This window comes from Sarcophilus harrisii, chromosome 3, assembly GCF_902635505.1.
Source record: "Sarcophilus harrisii chromosome 3, mSarHar1.11, whole genome shotgun sequence".
In the NCBI taxonomy this organism is placed as follows: domain Eukaryota; kingdom Metazoa; phylum Chordata; class Mammalia; order Dasyuromorphia; family Dasyuridae; genus Sarcophilus; species Sarcophilus harrisii.
In genome coordinates, this window is record NC_045428.1 from 331,730,872 (window position 1) to 331,745,444 (window position 14,573).

The window sequence follows — 14,573 nt, forward strand, 5'->3', positions numbered from 1 at the left end:
GCCTGAAAGGTTGAAGTCCGCAGGGAATGCAGCCGCAACAAAAGAGCGCTGAAAGCCATTTGGCTGCTGGGGACGGTGCTCAGGGTGCCCATTGGCTAGGTTCCCTCCGTCGTTCCCCACCCCACCCCCCATACCCACACAAACGTTTCTGCAACCACCTCACAGTGCCAAATTACAACCATATTTATAATTTCCCAGACAGTTGGGTCCCCGCTGTCGGAATGACATCGGTAAGGAGGATATAATAAAAACAACAACAGCGACATGCAGTATTTCTCCCAACACGAGAAGTCCATAAACTCCCCCCCACCACCGTCGCCTCCCTCCTCACCCCCCCCCTGAAAGGAAGAAGCCAGGCATTGTTCGAAACTTCACTCCGACTTCACCATGCTGGGAGAGCCTGGAAAGGCCTCAAGGTGGAAATATTAAGACACCATGACATCCTTTCATAGCAAGCCAATAAACTAATGGGGGCTGAGCTGGGGCCCCGGCCAGTTCCTCTCCCTACCATCCCCGGGAGAGCTAGTGGGGGACGCCGGGGTCTAGTAGTGCCTCAGATTTGCTAGGCTTTCAAAAGGAAAGGCCGTCTTGTCCTGTCTCTCTGGAAAAGAAGGATACTGTATTTACTGGTGGCATAAAAAAAACAGCTGCAAATCGGCCTTTGGCGCGCCGGCGAGACGAGACGGGCAAATAGAATAATCTTTCTGCTCCTTCGCAGTTGTCCCCCGGCCAAAGAGAGGACACAAAGTGAGGTCACTAAAACATTAGAGGTTTGCAGCTTGCAGGGATCTTTTTGAGGCAATTCGAGATACAATAGGCTCTTCTGAAAGTAGGAATGATTAAAATGCAGGGTGTCTGCTCTGGCAAAACCAAACTCCTCTAAGTGGCACTAGTTGGTAGAACATATTTGCCATCCTTGTAAATGTTACCCTGGAGGAAGGACTGAGGATATTGAGGCTGAGGACGGCCGGATGAGGCGGGGAGGGCTGTGTGGAAAGGGGGTAGGAGAAGGAGTGGCGGGGGAGAGGGGGGGGATTAGTTAGACTACAGGAGGTTGACATTTGCCTCTCTGTCCTCTGGCATTCACCCCTGTCCTGCTCCTCCCCCATCCCTCCCCACAAAAAGGAAAAATAAAAGAAAGAAAGAAAGAAATCCTATCTTCACTAGCACCCAGTCGGATTAGTGGAAACTGAGGCTACGTGTCTTCTAGCCAGCATCGCGGTTGTTTGCCAAGGGCCAGACGGGGGAAGCGAGTAGATTGAGAATTGAGGAAGGGGCCACGGCCCGGCGGGGCCGCGAGGGTGGTGAATTGTGAGCCCTAAACATCAATTTCTTGCAAAGAGAAAGTGGGAGCCCCCTGGACTGCTCGGAATTCCAAACTCGAAGAAGGGACACCAGCCGCTTTCATATGGAAATCGACCAAGGAGCAGACGCTGTTTCTGGGTGGAGCAGAAGCCAAGACCAAGTTCACTGAACCTAACATACCGTTCAATCAACCATTGAAACCGAGGAGGAGAGAAAGCCAGAGAGGGAGGGGGGCTGGAAAGACTTGCCTTTCATTTGGACTTGGTCATAGGGATGGCAGTAGGGAGAAGTGAAACATTGGAAACAACTTTAAAGGCCGAGAAAGCCCTGCCGATCAGGGGTACATTTTGTTTCCATGAAAGAAAGAATCATTCAAAGCAATGATTCTTCCCCCTGCACTACCACCCCCTCCCATTTAACAGAACAAATGCAAATAGATATGATGAGTTGTCGTTACAGAATGAATGTGAAGTAAATCAACTGCAAAGATTCAAAAAGTAAGAACTATGGTTTTAGGAAAGATTCGAGGGTTGTACTTGGGTTGGGTTACTTTTTTTTTCTTTTCCAATCCATCTTCTATAGTTCACAAATAAGTTGGAGAGGGGGGAATGAAACTTAACATTGTATCTTCCTAGAGACTTTTTTTTTGCTAGTTTCCTGTCTTTTGTCTTTGATTTATTATTGCCTTTATTTGTTCCTCCCGTTTGGTTCATTTTATTCTTATTTTAAAAGAAAAGCTCCAAAGGCCGTTCTATTTTTATGGAAATTGCTCAGTGGTAACAATTTTAGATAGCTTCCAGAAGAATAATCTTTGTGCTAGCCATTTCACCCAAGATGCTTTGCAGTATTTCACATAACAATTTACTAATTAATGACAAATTAAATGGAATTCAGCAAGAAGAATCAGAGGTTAGATTACTGGTGTATACTCTGTGTAAAAAGGTATGCAAATATCTTCAACCCATTTGTGGTTCATCAGTGGGAAATAATAGCTATTCTACTTGAAAATTTAGCATGCAGGAAAGCTACTAAGAAACTGAATTTGGAAATTATTCATAGTTTTGATTAAAAAAAAAACATTTTCTAGATTAAACACTTCTTTAGTTTTAAGGGTACAATGAACTTTGTATTTTATTAACTTTAGCTTTTATTAACTAACTTCAAATGTTAATTATATATTGGGAAGCCAAAGGCTACTTTCTAAAATCAGTATACAATATTTTTAATTTTGAGAGCAGAAAATGCACTGACTAGTGGTGCCCAGTTCTCTTGGGGGAGATGAAAGAGGACAAACATGAAACAGAATGCTTACTATGAAAGAATACACCTTGCTTATAATTTTTAAAATCACTTTGCTATACACAGAGCAAACTGGCACGACCATCCAAATGCCTTAAGAATTTGTTTAATTTCCTTCCCAGGTTCTATGAAAGACTTTTCATGTGGGTTGGGGGAAATTGCTTCTCTTACTTCTGCCTCAGTTTCTTAAGTGCCTGAATAAGCAGAACAATATACTGCAGAGGCATTGTGAGACTAAGAATTCATATTTATGAAATAATTTTATCTCTAATTTGGTCAGGTCTTTCCTAAGTGAAATATTTTCATCTTTTCATCATTATTTTAATTCAAATTAGGGTCCCAATGATGAGTCTTTGTTCTGAGAGATATTATTCATTTGCTTTACTACTTGTGTGTTATTCTGGAAAGAACTCTGGATTTTAGTTAAGAAAACTTGGGTCAGATTTGCTCCTTACTTCTGTGTGACTTTGGATAGATTAGGTCTCCTTTCTGGGCCTCAATTTTCTCATCTGCAAAATGAGCATTTTATTGTATTAGATAGTTTGGATTAGATGATCCTCAATATCCTTACAAGCTCTAAATCTGTAATCTTATATCCCTTTTTGGCCTCTTGACAGATCATTTCATTTCCTTGGGCTTCAATTTCCTCATCTGTAAAATGAGAGTATTAAAATAGATGTGTTTTTTTTTAAGGTGCCTTAAGTTCCAAATCCCATGATCCTCTGTGGTGATCTTAATAACAATAAATTATGCTTTGTAGTTTTGCGATAAAAAATTCTCTGGCATATGTGTTTTCTTATTCAGTCCTCTCAATAGCTCTATAGGACAATGTTAGTATAGTTTACCCATCTTTTATAGATGAGATTCAGGGAGGGTAAAGGGCTTACCCATAGGTCTTTCTGATTCCATCAATAATATACTTTGTTAAACAATTCCCCAATCTAGAAGTCCTTTCAGTGAGAAGGAAAAAAAAAAAATTCTATTAGAATAATCAGTTGACCAAGCATTCCAATCAATTGCACTGTGGTAAAGTTGGAAGGATAGTGAAAAGATACGCATGTCCCTTTTTCAAGAAAGACACAAAAATTCAAGAAGCATTCCTTCACATCTCTCCTTCATCAAAGTACTACTTCAATGTTTCATAATGAGGAGGAGGTGACCTGGATTTCTTCAAGACTATGCCATCAGCTTACAAGTTCTGAAAAAGTTGGAAAGGCTTTAAGTGTGGAGCCAAAGATGGATTGCAGAGCTTAGATCTTAAGTCTATGGCTGACTTAGAGACTAAAATCAAAGATGATACAGTATTGATAATGTATTACTATTATTTAATTCAATTCAACAAACATTTATTAATTGTTTATTATGTGTCAGGCACTATACTAAGTGCTGGGGATACAAAAACCGGCAAAAGATAGTCTCTTCCCCCAAGGAGCTTAAAAACTTTTTCCTTTTCCTTTTCTTCTTCTTCCTTTTTCTCTTTCTCTTCTTTCTTCTCCTCTTCTTTCTCCATGCCCTATTGCCCTACTACTAGTAGGTAATAGCAACTTACAGTTGAGTTGATCCTTTCATATAAGATTTTAGAATACAATTAAAACAAGACCATAATGGAGGTAAAAGAAAAGCATCATAATATGTCAGAAAGAACATCAGCCAGAAAAAATAGGTAACCTGAATTTGAATCCTGTCTCTGCCATTAAACTAGATATATGATCTTGGACAATTCACCTTGCTTCTTTTTTTCATCTATATAAGCATAGTCCCTTACATCTGTATTACAGCTTCCAAAGAATTTTCACACATGTTTATCTAATTTGATACTTGCAAAGTATTTAACTTACCTATGATCACACAGCTAGGAAGCAGTAAAACAAGAACTAAAAAATCTAGGGCTTAGACAAGATGAGTTTGCAAATCCTTTCCAGATTTAAAACTTCATTTTCCATGACTCATATTTTGTATCAAATTATTTCATCTTAGTTTGAAGGGCCATTACCAATCTCTTTTTCTCTTCTCTTCCTTACCTCTGACTCTATGCCCTTTACTTCAGACAAAGAAACTTTTCAGATCTGGTTTTCTCTCCTATTCCCATTAGCAGCTGCCTACCCATTCCTTTATTTCAAAGACTTCTCTTGTCTCCTATCCTTTTCGTCTCATGCCCCATTTCCATCATGCTATCACACTCTGGGTTCCTTCTCTTTCTCTTCCAATATGGTTATTAAAAGTTTGAAGGAACTTTAGAAATCATCTTGCCAATCCTGTAATTTATAGATGAGGAAATTAAAGAAGACAAATTGGAAGGCTTGCCTAAATTCACACAGCCAATAAGTGACTAGAATCCAGGTCTCCTGATATTCAATCAAAAATCTTCTTTTTGAACTCTGGGAGATGACTAAAAACCATTACATTGAATTCCCAATCCCTATATTTATGCACACCTGCATTTTTGATTTCCTTCACAAGCTAATTGTACAATATTTCAGAGTCTGATTCTTTTTCTACAGCAAAATAACGTTTTGGTCAGGTATACTTATTGTGTATCTAATTTATATTTTAATATATTTAACATCTACTGGTAATCCTGCCATCTAAGGGAGGGGGTGGGGGGCGGGTAAGAGGTGAAAAATTGGAACAAGAGGTTTGGCAGTTGTTAATGCTGTAAAGTTACCCATGTATATATCCTGTAAATAAAAGGCTATTAAATAAAAAAAATAAAAATAAAAAAAATCTTCTTTTTACTATGCTATGTTACCTGACTATTGAAAATGAAAGAATTATACTTTGTTTTTATGTGTATAAAAATTAACAACAACAACAATAATAACCCCCAAAATAGCTGGGTTTTTTTAAATCTAGCACCCAAAGTAGTAGGTTAACACCATAGTCCCAAAAGTAGTATTTGAAGGTTCAATACCAACTTGGAAGGGAGTTTCCAGTAGAGTGTCTAATGAATCAGTATTATTTAAACAATTTTTTTTGTTTGATGTTTGGGAAATGCAAAAATGCCATCTCTGTCAAATTCTCAGATGACATCAAACTAAAATGGACTGCTAGCATGTTGGAGAGCAGGGTCAAATTCCCCCTCCCCCCAATGAAATTTAATAGTGAAAAATATTATACTTAAATTTAAAAAAACACATTATGGCATACAGGCAAGATATGGATAACAGCAGTTCATAAAAGATCTGGAGATTTTAGTGGACTATAAACTCCATACCAATCAACACTGTGAAGTAGCAGTCAAAACAACTAATGCCATTTTGGGTTACAATAAGAGAAGCTTAATTTCAAGGCAAAAAGATAACAGGTCCACTGTGCTTTGCACTGGTTAGATAATATCTTGAGGACTATGTTCATTTTTGGATGTCAAATATCAGACGTATATTAATAAGCTGGTGTAAATTACAAGAAGCAAAGCCAGGATGATAAAAAAAAAAAAAACCTTCAAAATTCATACCACATGGGGATTGCTTGAAGAAACCAGGGATTAGTTTAGCCTGTAAAAGAAGGGATTGAGGGTTGGGTTGAGAGGGAAAGGAGTTGTGAGCCGAAATGTCTTCTCTTGTTGTTTTATATTATTAAATTGTACATCCATCCATCCATCCATATGCATGTGCGTGTTCTCTCTCCAAATAAAGTGTTGCATCTTCAAACACAAGGACTATATGAAAATATTTTCTTTGTTTCTTAGCACAAATGACAAGTAACAGGCTGGAACTTGAACCCCAGACTTCCGATCCTATTTGGTAATATGGAAACAACATATGTTACACAAACTTATTTTTTTCTCAATAAACATGAATTTATATTAGAATGATGTTAAGACTCTATTTTGAATTAACAAATATTTACTGAATGAATCAATTCAACATCAACTCTCCATTCTTGCCAGAAACTAGAGAGTATTTAATTGATAAAGGGTAAGACAGAATGTTGTAGTGAATAGGACTTTGGACTTTATGTTCTCTTGACCAAGACATTTAACTTCTTCAAGAAACTTTTTCTCTCCAATCTTGCCACTGCTTGTGCCTTGCTTCTGAAATTATCACCCACTTACTCTGCATAGATCTTTTATGTGCATCATTATTGGCATATTGGTTCCCTTCCCCATTAGAATACAAGTTCCTTCAAGGCAGGGATTATTTTTTGGCCTTTCTTTGTATGTTTTATACATAGCACAGTACCTGGCACATAAGCACCTAATAAATGCTTTTTTTTGATAATGATGATGATGACATAGAAACAGTGATCTTAAATAGCTAAGAAATTAACGAAGCTATTATAATCTCCTATTTCCTTGAAATGAGGTTGGTTCCCTAAGATGAGAGGTGGAACCAAATTCTTATGCTCTATGGGGATAAATAAATGTTTGCCTCCAATGAAACAGAGGATCGAATGAGAATGTGTTACTTGAAATGAAATTTATATGCTTTTAGCCAAGAAACATTTCTTCACACTGTCAGGACCTTAGAGCAACCATGCTGGGATTTGGGAAGGGAGGAGAGGAAGTGTTCATCAGAACTGAGGTCAGATCTGGAGATAATTCTGAAACTAAGTATTTAAGGCCTTTGGGCTCTCCTCTCTTTCTCAGCTGGAGAGCTATAGCTTTAGTCTATCTATTCCTCCTGTCCCTTAGCTTGAACAAGGAGGCTTCCCCTGCTCTTCCTGATTGATCTTGTTTTCCCCACTTTGGCTTTGACAGCCTTATGTCAAGCAGCTCTCCTGTGCTCCTCACTTCATTTCCTTCTTGCTTCCTCCCCGTATTTCAGTCTCCCCATCATAATCTTAGCCTAGTGACCTAATCCTGATTTAAATTAACCCTACTGTTGCCATCAGGATTTAAAGGCCTGGAATTGATCCAATCCCAAGGACTCAGGAGAAAAGATTCTGAGACAATGTGGATGTAGGAAAAAGCAGTAATTTATTTCCCCCCAGAAAAAAAGTCTCTTTCTGTACTGAGTTCTCAAGATAGGTCTAGACTTACTTTACAGAACCATGGCCACAGGAAAGACCATCCAAATTCCCAGCTTTATTATATTTAATATTCCCATACAGACCCTGGGAAAGAGGTGAGCAAGGTAGGCCTAAAGCACAACACACAATAGGGATGAAAAAAGGGGTACTTTTCAATATTACCTTTTATAAGTGTATCTACTTTTTTTTTTTTAATAGCCTTTTATTTACAGGATATATACATGGGTAACTTTACAGCATTAACAATTGCCAAACTTCCTGTTCCAATTCTTCACCTCTTACCCCCCCCACCCCCTCCCCTAGATGGCAGGATGACCAGTAGATGCTAAATATATTAAAATATAAATTAGAAGTGTATCTACTTTTAATTCAAGAAAATTTTGCTTTCTTTGGCACATGGATTTTCTCACAAATCCCAATGAAGTCTACACACCTGAGGTAGAAAATAGTATAGAGGAAGTATGATTTTTAAACATGGCCCACAGGGGACAAATGCCTTGTCTCAGCTCTACATATACAATGCCAGCCTTAATTGACTTACACATAAGAAAGCTCTGCTTGCTTCCTCCTTGATCTCTGCTTAATAAGGAAGAATAGGATTTAGAAATGGAAAAGACCTAAGAGGTTAGCTAGTTTAATGTCCCTTTTTTACAGATAAGGAAACTGAGGTCTAGAGTTGTTGAGTGAGTGCAGTCATGACATACAAATCCAAATTCTTTGACTCCAAATACAGGACTGTTTCCACTGCCCAAAGACATTTTTGGGAGAAATCAAAACAAAACAAATGAACAAACAAAAACAGGGCATTTTCTTTAGGAAGTAGGTTTTGAGGTTTTAATTCTATCTTAAAGAAGTATATTCAGAGGCTAGACTTTCTCTTCAATCATCCCATATATCAGCAATACAGCAAGGAGAGAAGTTAATAATTATAACTACTGAATCAAAAATATATCCAAAATCCATTCAGCAGGAAGGATCCATATCCCATCTCAATACCCCACAAACCTATAGAGCTTTTTCAGGCAAGAAACTTTCCTGATTTTAATCCTACAATGCATAAAACCCTTCAATTTTCTTCATAGTTCTTAATTAGTTCTATACAGAAGCCAGCATGGCATAATGGCATAAATGGTAGATTTAGAATAAGTGGTCCTAGGTTTTAAACCTGGTTCAATGGCTTACTAGTTGTATATCTTTAAGAACATATACTTCACCATTATACACCTCAGTTTCCTAATGAGATAGGAGAATAAATACTGTCAATTAATTAAAACTTTATACTAAGACTAATTATACAATCAGATAATATTAGAATTGGAAGAGACCTGAGAGGTCATTTATAGCAATCAATTCATTTTATAGAGGAAAATAATTTTTTTAATTAAAATAAATCAGATCTTGGTTTCCTCACCCATACTCTAATGCTTTTGTCATTATATCACAGATCCATCCCCTCCCTCTTTTTTGTAACAATTATATAGTGATATGGCAATGTACCTATCAATTTTCCTTTACATTTCATATCTAAGATTCATAACATTGCTGTGAGGTAGGTGTATGGATGATCTCTTCTCATCCTCAATTCTACAAAAGAGGAAATTGAGACATAAAAAAGGTTTAAATGACTATCTTTAGTAGTCAAATCTAAAAAAAAAAAAAGCTGTTCCTTCTTCTCTGCATGTTGCATTTGTCTTCAGAAAGGCAATAGTTCAGGAGTGGTTGAACTAGGTTTAAGCGTGTTCAATAGGAGATGATTTCTTGTGGCCCTCAATTAATGACCCAAACAACTGAACTGAACAAATTACATCAGTATCCCTTCTTTGCTCCATCAGGGCCTCTCCATTGCAGAGAACCAGCCAATCACATAAGCTCACACCAAATTGTCCTGAGATGTTGGACAAATGGGGCTGGTGGGGACTTCTGAAAAGATTGCCAAAATCAATTTTAATTGTGCCCTCATGACAGGATAAAATGTTTTTGTTTTAATATTGTTTCGATAAAAGGTATTGTAATATTTAAAATGTCTTATTGATCGCCCCTGCCACCACAATAAATCCCGGTGAGGATTTGAGAGCTTCACCACAATTGATGGGCTTACTGCTTAGGGACCGTGAGAAATGGTTTACCCTTGGCCTCATCCCCACAAGACACAGACTCTGAGGCTAGTCCAGCACTTGTACTCTTGACAACATCAAAGGGAAGATGCGATGATCCCTAAGCAGACACAGGAGAACTTGAGAGCATTTTTTTTTAAACAAAGGAATCAAAATATGAAACTGAATCACCTGCTCATGTTTTATTATGCTCCGTTTTGAATCAATACTAGACCCCTCGTTGATGATTCCTCACCCTGAAAGGGAATACTCTTTTTTTTTTTTTTTCTCCAAGCATAAACTGAATAAGGCTTCTTAAGTAAAACAGATGTTACAGTTTTGTGTGGTGGGGGCTTCCCACCCCCAAAGAAGGCAGAACTCTGCAAGAAAAGCCTAAGTCTGGTTGACAAACTCCAACATTAGTGATTCTTGAGCCTTAACTCACAAAAGTTTTCTTTTGTGTTTACGGGGGTGGGAAGAGGTTGGGGGGAGCATTTTTTTTTAAGGCAAGCCTGTTACCAAAGGATTTTAAGATACAGCAGAGATGTGAAAGGCATAGAAGATTTTCATTTCCTGTGTTACGGGGTGCAAATAATATCAGTATGAAAAACCTGGCAGGGAGATTTCAGATAGCAGTTTTTACATTGATAAGTATTTGTTCATTTCCTGACAACAAAAAATATAAATCTCTTCAGAAATTAAATACCCTGGCTTGTTGGAGCACTTTTTGTGACGTTCTGTGCTAGGCTGGCTCCCTTTCATCAGGAATCCACAGCCAGCATAATAATCACAGCATCAGTTATTATACTTGTATCAGTTCGGTGCGGCGAGAGGCTAATGCGGTGTATGGCCGAATTCTCCTACTTTTGTGTCACTTATTTTCTCTGTGGGCCCCGATTTGCATTTTAATGGAAGTAGTTTATAGACTTCTCTGCTGCCTTCAGAGTGCCACAAGTGGCATCATTAAGTGAGCTAAGCCGGATTAATGCTGATAGTAAAGTCAGATAATACAATAACAGAGGCCTCCATTTCCATTTGCATTAGGTGAAGAGAGCAGGTCTGTCTGGTGCGGGGCGATAATTTGTAAGCGCGATATGTTGTACTTGAGAGGATAAGATTAAATTTAGTGGGTTTAACTGTCATCCCAGTAAGTCAATTACTTCATCTTTTCAGGCTTTGAATTTCTTTTATAAATAAAATAAATGGAATATTGAGCTGCTCCACAGTCATTTCGAGCTCCCATGAAGAAGAATTACACAGGCTGGGCCCAAAAAATAAAGGCTTCGGATTCAGCTCCATAAACAAAATATAAACTCCATTCAGGTGCCAGCATGGCAGCAGCGCAGAAATATTGTCCATCTCTCATATCACAAGCATGACAGATTCTATTGTGACTTTAGTTTCTCCATAATAGGAAATATTTATGTTGTGCCTGCTCCTTTCTATTTGTATCTCTTAGATTGTAGAAGGAACACACTCCCATTCGGAGCCACGTTCTCCTCTCATCCTCAAACATCCCCCTCCCCAATCTCCTCACAAGCATCCCTGTCTTTTTGTTGGTTTCTAAATATTTAGCGTTAAGGGGCGGATATTAAGAATGATTCAAAACCCAAATGAGAAAAAGGTGAATTTGATAGATTTCAAACACGTATCTGATAACACAAGGTGGTGATTTTTTTAAACATCTTTTTTCCCCCTACCCCAGTTCTCACCCTCCCATCTTGCCATTGAAGATGACTTCACTGAATGAAAAGTTGAGTTATCTGGTGTCAGCAAATGGGATCTTGATAGATAAGCTCCAATATCTTTATTAGAGAGAGAGAGAGAGAGAGAGAGAGAGAGAGAGAGAGAGAGAGAGAGAGAGAATATATATAGAGAGAGTATATCCTGGAGAATAGAAAGTTGGAGTATCTAAGGTTAAGTAGTTAGATCTTTACTCCATCACCCTGTATGGTTCTTGAAGTTTTCTAGAGGCTTCTGAAATCTGATTTATCCTTCAGGGCCACCATACCTTTTGTGTCTAAGATGCAGGAGGTACATTATTCATCTTGGGCTATAGGTGATAATCAGAGATAATCATAGTGCCTTCTGAAGAGCTGCCATTGAATGTTATCAGAGATGACATGCTCCTGTGGCAAATTCAGATCTGCAGGAATCAAATAAAACCAGGTGTTCACAAATTTAGAAGTCTTTCTTGTCTTTATCTACAAACTGCTTATTTCTCTGCCAGCACTTGAAGAGATAAAAAAAAAATCAATCAAAACCAAAACAGATGATGTGATATCTTTTCTTAAGTTTACATTCAAACTAGAATCAAAAGGGGCAAAAGAATTCAAAACAAGAGCACAAATAATAAATAGCTGATTGTTGATACAGGCAATAAAGGGAGATGAAGAGAAGAAAGAGAACATTTGGAGGTTAGAGTTAGAGATTTAACTGGGAAACGGGGGAAAATCCTTAGTCCTCCTATGTTGGTGAAATTAAGTCTTAATAAATCATGTTGAATGAATAAATAAATGAGTTTTTGTTCACATACCACAATAGCCCTTCTGTCTCCCCTATCAATACCACTAAAATTTCTTGGAAGTAAAAACTATAATATGAAGTTATAATATTTCAATAATTTCATTATAATATTTGAGGACTGGCAAGGACTTTGGCTCTGCATCTGTGTGATTCCACTGACTTCCAGTACTTTCACCAAAAACTGATGATTTGGGGGTTGGGGGTGAATAACTTTCTTTCTGCAGTGTCACACACATATACACACATATTTTGCTTTTAGAGGAGGGACAATCTATCTACAATTAAATACATAAAAGCACCTTCGATTTGATAGTTTCTGTGTTAAGTGTTTGGGGGTATCATATAACTCCACTAGTAGTTTTTCATCTACAATATTTTTATGTTATTTCTAAACAATGTTTCTAGCCCATCTCCCTTTCCTCCACATAGGATACATTCCTAAAATTATCTGTTCGAGATTTATTTAAATTTTCCTTGATTATACAATTCAATTGTTAACTCCCTATGTTCCTGTAAGAAGTTTTTCCTTGTCTACTGCTTTTTTTTTTTTTTTTTTTTTTTTTTTTACATTTAGCTTTAGTATAAATGAAAAATATTTGGTCAGCATCCTTCATATTAAATTGTTCTTCACAGATTTGAAGATACTTACAGAGCTCAGCTTTACTCTTTTTTTTCTTGGGGGGGGGGGGTCAAAAAGAATCTGCCAAAGGAAAGGAGAAAAGACTTCAAATAGAATTCATCATTTCAAGCTACAGCTCCATAACCAATTTGACTTTTAGTTGTTTTATTATTCCAATTAATCTCTTTAAGCTCTCTAAAGAGTTGGCATTTACATTTTTCATTCCCATCGTTAGGAACATTTCTCTAATAATAATATTTTCTAATGCCTATACTATTGCTGCGTTTGATTTGGTGATACAGAGAGGCTATAATCAGAAACCTGAGCCTGAGTGTTCTAGATATCACTGTCCCATTTTCTCCAAAATTAGCAATGTCACGCAAGCTTTCAGATGCTGTAATTACAACCCCAGCAGAGCAGAAAAGCTCCCAACAGCCATAAAGGCTTATGCCGTTCAGAAATCAGACCGCCCTGCCTGAAATCCTGAGTATTCCTTGCTTCTTATCACCTCCGACTTCCAAAAATACTGGAGTCTTCCTTTTCTGCCCCCTTAACACACTCCAAGTTTGTTCCTAACCAAGATTTACAATTTACTCCTAAATGTATATGCAGATTACTATTCTAAATAACCTTGAATTTTCTTAATTTACTCAAGTATTTTGTGAATAGAATCCTTAAATTTTGCAGTTTTCAGATAGAGGATTACTAGATTGGGTCAACTGATCAGGACAGAGCCAGAATAGGCAACATCCTACATAATGTGATTTCAAGGTCACTGCAAAAATACTCCTTGAGCTCACCCCAGTCCCTAAATACCAGTCCTCATCTTCTGCTAACATGTCTGAAGTGCCTATATTACTCCCTGCTTTGGATCAAGGTGTGGGAGGCTTCTGTTAAAATGTCAATGTTATCCAGGAGGGATAATACATCAAGGCATTATCTTCCATTAACACCTGAACTCAGATGAATTGCTCAGGTGATCTTAAGTCCCTTAGCAGGCTATGAAGGCCTTAGAATTTGGGACAAGGGTGTTTTTCATAGAAGGAAGAAATAGGGAAAGGTCAGGAGCACTGGGGACAATATGAGTGGCCAAGCCTACCTTGTGTACAATAGTTAGAGTAGCATGTAAACTGTGGAAACTGGGGTCAGGAGAGGAGAGCAAAGGCAAATTTGACTTCTTTGCTAATGAGTATAGGTTAGACTTACAAAAGTATCTCTGAATTGCCCAAACCATCTGAATGCACTAGTTATAGCAAAAAAAAAAAAAAAAAAAAATCTGTGGCAATTTTGCCCAAGTACATAATTATAAATTTTTTCTTTACAAATTTTAATTGAAAAACCTACATTTATGTTCTGTATAAGGTGGAAGAATAAGAATTCAGTAGAACCCCAGATGTCAGAAGCACGCTAACCATTTCTCCATCTTCTGATAGAAAGATCTTTCTCATAGCAGCTGTATAGAAGGCAGGAGAACTGAGTCACTTTCACTGTCCAGATGTTGTGTGATGCTGTCTGCAAAGCTCTCAGCACCATCTGATAGCTCTTTAAAAACACAAGGTATGTTTTAAAATATCCTCTTCTCCATAAGCATATATAAAGTTGTCATTCCCTTCCCCCATCCTCCATCTTGTCAATAATACAAATCTTTATAATAAACAAGTCTGATGGGCACTGTGAAAGCAAGGATCAAAGGTATTTCATTTCCAATTCTAACAGTTTGAAAAGCTTTATTTTTTCCAGATAAAGCAGATGACAAGCTA

General features: G+C 37.6%; 1 pseudogene; it reads left to right on the plus strand.

The window, feature by feature from the left end:
* Positions 1-221: 221 nt before the first annotated feature.
* Positions 222-14,573, plus strand: part of LOC100927669 — a 43,977-nt pseudogene continuing 29,625 nt past the window's right edge.